Raw genomic sequence first — 10,094 nt, forward strand, 5'->3', positions numbered from 1 at the left:
CTCTCCCTGTTCTGGAGCCCAGAGGTCTGAAATCAAGGTGTCGGCAGCCTCCTTCAGAGGCTGGTGGGAGGATCTGTTCCAGGTGCCTCCCCTTGGCTTTGGGATGGCTGTCTTTCCTCTGTGCACGTCTCTGTGACCAAATTTCCCCTTTTTATAAGGACACTGGTCATATTGGATTAGGGCCCACCCTAATGACCTCAACTAATTACATCTGCAACAACCTTACTTCCAAATAAGGTCACATGCTGAGGTCCTAGGGGTTAGGACTTCAACATATGAATTTGGAGGGGACACAAGTCAACCGATGAGCCCAAGTCACGCATTTTCTCTGACGAAAGTCCGCCAGGAAGGCTGCCCGTTAAGCTGAGCACTGCACTGCCCGTGAAGAGATGGGCAGTCACACAAGGCTCTAATGAGATGCTGTTGAAAAGCGCGCAGTCTGTGGAATGTTCCAGGCAAATTAAATATACAGCATCCGAGAAGCCAAGTGGCTTGGAAAACTGCATTTATGGCTTTAACAAAAGATGGAACAGTTGGACCAGCAAGCAAGACACAGCACTACCTGGCAGCTTCTTGTTTCCTCCCCACAGTTGCCTCACGGATTCATTAAAAAAAAAAAAAGTGTCGAAGGCTTGAAATTAAACACTTTAAACAAGGGGCTAATGGTCTCAGAGACCAGCTTTTGTTCCACATTCTGGGTTTTTTTTCAGTCTGCAGAAAACACCGCGCCCCACAGGCAGGGGCACAAGATGCATTATTTTCATCTGAAGGGTGGCTCCAATTTGGGGAAGAAAAAAAGCCTTTTCATCTCTCTCATTCCTCATTTTCTTTTTCTCTCTCTCCGGAGGGAAGAATTTCCCTCCACTCGCCACGCTTTTGGAATCCCATAAAACATGCCAGCGGCACGAGTGTTTAGGACAGATAAACCCCCTTCCATCCCACCACGTGGCCCCAGCACAAGCTGTCACGGCCATTGTGGGGAGCTGGTGGGGGGACCAACAAGGTTTGGCAGGAAGCAGGCGGGAGGCACAGAGGCGAGGTGCCAAGAGGGAAGGGGCGGGGGGAGCTGAGGGTCCCAAGTGTACTTGGCCCACAAGCGCCCCCGCGCGGCCAACTCCCTCCTCAGGCACCGTTGCCTCTTCAGTGCCAGGGCTGCACCTGTGTTTTCATCGCCCCATCACCCACATAACTGCAAAGGCAGCCTGACCACTCCGCTTAGGAAGCTCCTTTTCCTTTGAGCCCTTGAATCACAGAACTGGAGGGCCCGGAAGCTCAAGTTCCCGTCCTTTCTTTCCATCTCTGCCCCCCAAACCGGAGTAAAGGAGATTTCCAGAACAACTTGATGGGTGTCACTGGGAGATCATTCTAAGGCAATCAGCCTCAGGATGGCCTGAGCTCCGGGGACCTCGGAGACCACCCAAGGCAAAGGGACAGAGGAGGCTGGGACTTCCCTGGCGGTCCAGTGGATAAGACTCTGTGCTTCCACTGCAGGGGGGCACGGGTTCGATCCCTGGTCGGGGAACTAAGATCCCACATGCCGCGCGGTGTGACCAGAAAGCAAAAAAAAAAGGATCAGAGGAGGCAAAGGGGCCCACCTGGGGCCAGTGCCACTGCATCCTGTCTACAAAGGCATCTCCAGCAGGTGGAGAGAGACGGTGCATCTGGGGAGCATGGAAACGTTCTGCTCCCTCCATCCATGACTGATAGATGGTGCATGGCAGGAGCCTGGTCAGAAGAACAAATGGGTGACATGTCCCCCAGACTCAGTCTGTCACTGGGCCCAGGTGCTGCAGGATTATGGAGAATTGTGTTTGCACGTGAACACCCACATCCTTGTGGCAGCTTGCAAAATGAGAACCCCTAGAGACAAAAATTGGACTTGGAATTCTTTAATTGTCTTGAGAGTCCTTCCTTAGTGCATTCTCTCTCTCTCTCTTTCTCTGTCTCTCTCGTCCCCACACTCCCATCTGTCAGTCTCTCTCTTTTGTCTCTCTCAAGCAGTAATCACAAAACGACATGGAAGAGGAGGTGACTTGGGTTCTCGCAGCTACAAGATGATTTCAAGACCTGCCACTTGGACACCTGTGGGAAACTGACCTGCTGGTGGTGGGGACTCAGATCCACATCTTACCGCTGGGTACCACTTGAGAGCTGAGGAGATGCTCCAGTAAGCCTGGTTCCTTCGTAAACCTTTTCAAGTCGGCTTCGCTGGTGTGTTTCTATTTTACAGTTGAGAGATGGGTCCATGTGGGACCCCCCATCGTTGTTCCCTCCTGTCACAGGCCATCTGGAAGCTGCAGACAATAAATACCAGCTACAGACATGTGGAACCTGAGAAAGGAGGTGCAGGTGTATTGCTGGGGCTCTGTTCCCCTCCAGAGTGGACGTTATAAAGAAATCCTGCTTTACAGGCCAAAGCACCCACCCCCGCCAATTTCACCACTATCTCCAACCCCAAAAGCAACCACCCGGAAGGCCTTTAAACATTTTTCACCTGAAGAAATGTGTGTAGCTGGGTCCTCAGCCACTGCTTCCCTCTTGTGGAATCAAAAGAAGAGGGAGGGGAAGAAAAAATAATGAAGGTATTAGTCTCTCCCAGGCACAAAGCACTGTGTTTCGAGCTTTACAGATGTTCCCACCTAACCCTCAGAACAGCCCCAGAGACAGGAATTGTTTCTAGTTCATAAAGGAGGAAGTGGAGGCTTTTGAGGGAGGGTAGTTAACCTGGTCAAGGTCGCTCAGCTAGTCTAGGACTGAGGCAGGACGTCAAACCCCAAAGCCCACGCTCCTGCTTCTGCAACCAGCTACCCCCAAAATGTTGATGAGATCCTGGATGCAGCAGAAGCAATTCTAGCTGTTGGGCTGTCCTTCTGTGTGATATTTGGCCAGACTGCTGCTACATTAACCTACTCCATTCTTCCCTTAACCCTCCAACCAGCCTGTTACCCTGAGAGTGATCTTTCCTGTTCGCACTTCCCAGCCCAGGCAGTGCCCCTGAGTTCAGTTCTCAGCACCTGCTTTTCTCTTTCTGCTACTTTCCTTGGAAAATGCCTCCCTCTCCTACCTCCTCCACTGTCTTTGTGAGAAGGGCCCTCCCTCCGTGTCTGTGTCCCGTCCACTCCCCTGAGTCTCCAGCCACCTGCTCAGCCCTGCACAGGCTCACGGGGTTGGGGATCACCCAAGTGAACATTACCTGTCACGTGTGAAATGGAGGCGGGAAGCTGGGAACTGCGGCATCACATGATTCAGGGGAACACGCATTTGTTTTAAAAGCATGCCTCTCACCTCCCTCCTTACACACAGATTAATCCAATTTGGATCAGAGACATCAACGTAAAAAATGAAAGCATTGGGCTTCCCTGGTGGCGCCGTGGTTGAGAGTCCGCCTGCCGATGCAGGGGACACAGGTTTGTGCCCCGGTCCGGGAAGATCCCACATGCCGCGGAGCAGCTGGGCCTGTGAGCCATGGCCGCTGAGCCTGCGTGTCCAGAGCCTGTGCTCCGCACAGGAGAGGCCACAACAGTGAGAGGCCCATGTACCGCAAAAAAAATAAAAGAAAAAAAGACATACAAAGAATATACCATCATATTAAGACATAAAGAATATGTCTTTATTTTTTGTGACTTAATTTGCGTTTCATTCAGGCTGGGGGGAACCTCAGATCTCCATTAGTTAAGGGTTGTACCTCAGGAAATGAGTCTTTAAACCATGCTGGTAGAGAAGATAAAGTTCAAACTGGGAACTTTGAAGGGGAAAAGCAGGGAAGAGACCCAAAAAGGAAGCAAACATTTGGTTCATTTGAGCTCAGAAGTGTAAACTCTCTTTTTAGCTGTGTTTCCATGGTTTTATAAGCCACGTGGACCATGGTCTGAAGTCGAATCACTAGAGCGGAAAGGGAACCGAGGTTCCATCTAACTCAGGGGAGTTCCCATGATAAATGGTGCGCCCTGGGCCTCAGTGTGTCCTTGCACATAGCCCTCCAACGGTGCTTTTCTTTCTTTCTCTCTCTCCGTTCTTTCTTTTTCCTTCCCTCCTCTGGCAAAAAGGTATAACTGGCTTGTAACATTACGCCAAAGGCAGGGGAGCTGGGGAGCTGGGGTGAAGGGAAAATATGAAGATTGTAACCAATTGTGTAGCTGGTTCACTGAGCGGTCTCAGACTCGGGGGTCTAAACAAACTGGTTTTACACTTTCTCTAATCAATCCTGTTAGCCGCACTCTGTCAAATTCTGCTTTCCTTCTCCTACCGATAGGCAGGCAGACCCCACTGTTTCTTGATCACTTTCAGTCATTACAAATCCTGCTGGCTTTAAATCAATGCCTCACATCCAGTTCAAAGCTTTCGGGCCCCAGTCTCCCAGCCCAGCCCAGCCGTGGCTCTGAGACAGGAGTGGAAGGGACTCCGTGCCCATCTACTCCGACTTGGTCTAGTCCATCTGCCCCAGGTAGTTTCTGCTTTCAAGGGGGTCTCCACGGAGACCATCACTCCCCGAGTTTTCTAGGGGGCTGTTCAGGCTCACGCTGGACATCATCTCCATGGCTGAGGACGCCCTCTGAAAGGAACGCCCATGTATCACCCCAGGCCCTTCCCCAGTGGTCCACTTGAGGGCAGCCTGGGCGGTCTACGACTCCCGCCTCTTCACTGTCATTGGCATGGAACCATAGGAGGCAATGAGGGCCTCTACAACGCCTTCTAAGAACTGTGAAGATATGGGTTGGGGGACCCCATATCCTTTCTTCCTTTGCAACTGCGTCCTAGTCCCTACTTGCCCAGCCTCCACCAGCTGCTCCGGCCACATTCCTGCCCTCAGAATATTCTAGGTGGAAGCAGACATCTGTTTCTATGTTTTTTACACGTGATACTCCAGAGGACCCAGGCCAAGCTCCCCTGGGCACACCTCCTCTGTGCCGCAGTCTGTTCCGAGAGCAGAGAAGATTGCAGATCTGCAGAAGCCCACCTGGGAGTGAGCTGCCTGCGGCCTCTGCTTCTAAGGATCCCCAGCCCTAAGAGCCATCCCCTCGGAGCCCCACGTGTTCGATTTGCTTGCAAGGGAATGACTCCGTCTCTTGGTTTGGGTCGAAAGGAAGAGCACTTCTCCCCGCCCTCTACTAGGATGACGGAACTGTAGAATAAATCATAACGATTCCTCATAGTTAATCATGATTAACCACAACAGATTAAACGCTTATCATCAAAGCCATCCCTATACATCACTTCATTTCCCCAGAGGGAAGTATTCTATTGTGACCTCCATCTGATGATGAAAAAATTGAAAATTGGCGGGGAGGGGAATCAAACCGCAGCCAGTGGGCCAAATCTAGCCCAACACCTGTCTTTCTATGGCCCACAGCTAAGAATCGCTTTCACACTTTTAAACGGTTTAAAAAAACCCAAAAACCCAGAAGAGGAATACTTTGTGACATGAGAGAATTATATGACATTTAAATTGCAGTGTCCATAAATAAAGTTTTATTAGACCCGCCTCACTCATTTGTTTACACATTGTCTGTGGTTGCTCCCATACCACGATGGCAGGATTGGGGAGCTGCATGAGAGACTGATGGCCTGCAAACCCCGAACTATTTACTCTCTGGTACTGTAAAGAAAAGTGAACCAACCCTGCTAACATTTCTTTTTCTTTTTCTTTTAGTTTTTGGCCATGTTGCAAGGCTTGTGGGATCTTAGTTCCCCGACCAGGGCCCCTGGCAGTGAGAGCACCGAGTCCTAACCGCTGGACTGCCAGGGAAGTCCCCAGCATTTGTTTTTCTTACTCACAGTTCTCTGGGTTGGCTGGGATTATCTCCAGGCTGCAGGATGGGTTCAGGTGGGGTCCATCTGCATCGTTCTGGGATGCGACAGTCTCCCAGGGCATATTCTTCTCAGGGTAGATGGAGGACACGTAGGCAGGACAGACGGCACCTCTGAAGCCCTCGGCTGGACCAGGCCTCCACATCCCACGTACTCTGCCCACTCTAGCGGGAGGGGCTGCAAAGTCACATGCCAAAAGGGCGACAATTTCTAATTCTGATACTGGGCGTGAGTAAAGAATGAGAAGCAAAGATCTTCTCGACTACAGTTGGGGATCCAGGATTTGAACTCAGGGCTGTCTCACTCAAGAGCCTGTGTGCTCATCCCTCTGCTACACTGACCTCTGTCTCTGGCAAACCGTCATAGCTGCAATAAAGAAAAAAAGAATAGAAAAACCATGGAGAAAAGTGCGCAGAAAGCTGTTGTTACCGAGTCCAAACGTGCTGCTCACTACACACCGGCCAATAACTTGAGAGACAAATTGTTGGGGCAAAGGAGTAGCAACTTTATCCAGAAAGCCAGCAGACCGTGGACTCGTGTCCCAAAGAACCATCTTGCCTGAGTTAGAATTCAGGCTTCTTTTATACTAAAAGAGGAGGGAGGAAAGTCAAACATTTCCTGGTTCCGGTCAGCCTCTGGAGGGGATGTGTTCATTTCTTCCTTCTTGCAGTCATTCACAGGTGGGCTTGGTCAGCGTGTTTCTTGTGAGCTAAACAGAGGTATTTTAGCTTAATGCTCATTACCTGGGAGGCAGGGTTCCCAGAGGTGGGCCATTATGTATAATTTAAGCTTATAGGCAACATCCCTTTAGTGATGAACTTGTAATAGAATACAAAGGTTCTTCCCTATCACAATGTTTCCATCATTCTCTGTCCACAAGGGCTCTTCCTGAGCACCGCTGGGTACCATCTAGCACATCACCATGTTGAGTAACCAGAAGAGACAGCCACGGTAAACAAAGTCAAAATGGCTCCTGCAACCCTTGGAAAACCTCAGCAAGTGCTCGCAAGAGCAGTATATCCTTCAGGAATGCCACTGTTGACAACAGAACACGTAATGACAGGAAGTGGAAAAATTCTGAAGACCGTCATTTCAATCACCCAGCAGGCATTCGTGGAGCAAGCTTCTCTCAGAGTGAGAATATAAATAAGTCATGTGTGTCTGGAAGCCCTTCCGGATGAGAAGAAGGAGATGGGTGAATAAAACTTTCCGATTATCCCTCTGCCAGTTTTTTTCACGAAAGCGGGAAAGAGCAGACCCACTGCAGAGTCTCCTGGTTGTGGAATGCGAAGCCTCGCAGGAGTTGGGATCCATTAAGTATTTGTTGCGCTGAGTGACAAGGCTGGAAGCAGCATGGGAGAGGATGATGAATAAATGCCCCGGCATTACAGCAACTCAGTGAGCCTCCTGCGGCCCGAAGTTGATTCTCCATGTCATAATGGAATCAGACGCTTGCCAAGAAATCGACAGGAGGGAGAAAGAATTTATGACACATGTACAGGCTACTCGTCCTGTGACTGCTGTTTTGAAAGAAAGACGGGAGAAGAAACATAGCGAATAATATGGTGACACTGACATGCTGTAAAACGTGGTGAGATGGGGTGGATTTTCTTTTCAAGCTCCACTGAGAATCAAAGAAGCTGAGAAACAGTGGATGTAGAGGATCTTTGAATAACCACATGTCAGAAATATGGTACTTGATGAGATGTCTTCTCGGTTCAAAACCCTACGCTTATTATCCTTCTGAGTTGTGTTCCAGACAGAATCAAATATTTCTGGGCAAGTGTCTCTACTTACCTATGTAGAGGAATAAAAACTACTATTTATTGAGAACATACTTGTACCAGGCACAAACTGTCTTAAAGACAGGATTCAACCTTACCTCCGAGGTGGGCATGACTCTGCCCCCCAGTATACATGGAGAGACTGAGACTGAAACAGCAACGTCCAGTGACTTGCCTGAGGCGGCCTAGCTCATAAGTAATAGAGCTGAAGCTAAAAATTGGATTTGTTTGAGTCCAGACCAGTGTTTTTCATTCATTACATGGCCTCCCCAAAGAGCAGGTTAAAACACCTTACCCCCAAGTGGACATAATTTAGGCTATTTATGTTGCTGCAAAAAAATATTTTTTGGCAAGATTAAAAAGTCTTCCTCCCAGTTATGGGCTCCCTGCAGCCCTGACTCACCTACATATCAAACCCTCGAGGAGATCAGAACCAGCTCAAATCCATCCCCAATTTGTTCTGCTCCTTGGGTCACTGTGATGAACTCACTAGATGCAAGTGAACCCACTGGGTTCTCACCACTAGCTATTTCCCACTCTTTTTTCCAACATTTTGTTATGAATGTTCTGAAATATACAGCGAAGTTGAGAAAATTAAACAGTGAACACATATATCTATCACCTAGTTTTACCACTAACATTTTATTACTCTTGCTTTATCTGTCCTTCCCCACATCCATCTATCCACGCACCTTATTTTTGATGCATTTCAAAGTAAATTGCTGTCATCTGTACACTTCCCCTAAAGTCAGCACACCTATCATTAGCTAGAGCTATTTATTTATAGTTTTTACTTTAAATTTTAGGTAATTTATGTAATTTAGGTAAATAATTTAAATTTTAGGTAAAATTTACACACAATGAAATGCCCAGATCTGAAGTGCATATTCGCTGTGTTTTGACAAATTCATACACTGTAACCCAAACCTCTATCACTATATAGAGCGTTACTACTATCCCCCCAGAAGGTTCCCTTCTGTCCCAATCAATCCCCACTCCCAACCCCCAGAGGCAAAGGAGATGTGATAATGTACAGGCGACCACTATCAGATCCACTGGTCTCACCAGATACTCCATCATCTGGAAGCATCTGGACTCAGAGAACAGTAGGATGGCTCGTTAGAGGCTTATCGAAGGCACCTAAGAAGGAGTTAACATCCTGCGGCACAAGTGTGCTGTCCTCCAGGATGTGGTGGATGCACCAGATGGATGGCCAGTACATGGTGCTGTGTCCACAAGTGCTAGAGGGCGCTGACCCCACACAGAGCCGTGAATGCACGCGCGAGAATCATTGGGGGCCGTCTCGGAGCTGGCTATCACAGCTGGGAACAACCCAAAAGTACTGTAACTGAAAGTGGGGTCCGGCTGCTCACCGCTCAAAAGCCAATGAAGAGGCAAGCCTGGTGGAACGGAAAGTTTGCTTTACTTCAAAGGCCAGCAACTGGGATGGGGGAGGGCCAACTCCCCCCAACCGACAATCAGTGGGCAAGAGCTTTTATAGATGGAGGGAGGGGGCTACATGTAGAAACAGCACAGGCAGCTCTGACAGGCATCTTGAAATTGTTCATCGGTGGTCTGACCAGCATCATCTTGACTGTTTTAAGTACAGTTAATCTTCAGTTCCAGGGTCGGTTTGTTCCCATTTCCTTGAGGCCAGTTCTCAGAATTGTGGCAGCTTGGCTGTCATGTCATGTAGCCGTGTCGTGGCTACAGCCTGGTCATCATGTAGTTAACTTCTTCCACCTGGTGGGGCTTTCAGTATCTATAAGACAGCTCAGAGGATATGGCTCAGAATATTATCTACAGCCCTTGAGGAGGAACTAAAGGTCCTTGAGTTTGCTTAGTGACTAAACTATTATCATTTAGTCTTGCTGGACTGTTTTCCTTTGCCTCTGTAATTTCTCATTTCTCTGATTAAACTTATTCTTCGGCCAAAGCTTTTCCACAGACAAAAGGCAGGCTGAGGACATGGGAGGCAAGGACCCTAGGGTCCTGCTCCATTTCAGTACCAGGGAGTTAATGCCAAAAAGTCAACTTGGACCATGGGGGCAGGAGCCAATGGAAAAATGCTTCACCTCTGTCCTTCCAGGCAGACAGTTCTGAGATACATTTCATAAGGCTCCTGAGAAGGTCCTGGTGAAATCAAGCTCCAGTCACCACGGGCAGCACCAAATTGATGACGCGTCTCATATTGATTTTCCCACCTCCCGTGTTCCACTCCCCATACCCCTCACTCCTGCTAACTGGAATTACTTCTCAAATAAATAAACCTTTGTCTCTGGCTCTCTGGTTAGTGTGTGTGTGTGTGTGTGTGTGTGTGTGTGTGTGTGTGTGTGCGTGCGTGTGTGTGTGTGTGTGTGTTGAGGGGGGAGGGGAACTAAGGCTAAGATAGCTGTGCAGTATGTGTTGTTGCTTGTTTATTTATTTATTAAGGTATAATTATATATAGTAAAACGCACAGCTATCTTAGCCTTAGTTCCCCTCCCCCCTCAACACACACAC

At 48.7% G+C, this 10,094-nt stretch overlaps 1 long non-coding RNA gene across 4 annotated transcripts in view; it reads right to left on the reverse strand.

Moving 5' to 3' along the window:
- Positions 1–202: 202 nt before the first annotated feature.
- Positions 203–10,094, reverse strand: part of LOC113606488 (uncharacterized) — a 14,273-nt gene continuing 4,381 nt past the window's right edge. The window contains exons 1-4 of one of the 4 annotated variants that reach the window (XR_003427573.1): positions 8,658–9,892; positions 5,776–7,605; positions 2,495–2,537; positions 204–2,294 (exon numbers count right to left, since the gene is read on the reverse strand). This is a non-coding gene — a long non-coding RNA (uncharacterized LOC113606488). Of the gene's footprint in view, positions 2,332–2,494; positions 2,538–5,775; positions 7,606–8,657; positions 9,893–10,094 lie in introns of those variants that run through there. The other 3 variants (XR_003427574.1, XR_003427575.1, XR_003427572.1) reach the window with 3 other exon arrangements.

Source organism: Aethalodelphis obliquidens, unplaced genomic scaffold (assembly GCF_003676395.1).
Source record: "Aethalodelphis obliquidens isolate GAN/ISIS:26980383/991018 unplaced genomic scaffold, ASM367639v1 scaffold44, whole genome shotgun sequence".
NCBI lineage: Eukaryota > Metazoa > Chordata > Mammalia > Artiodactyla > Delphinidae > Aethalodelphis > Aethalodelphis obliquidens.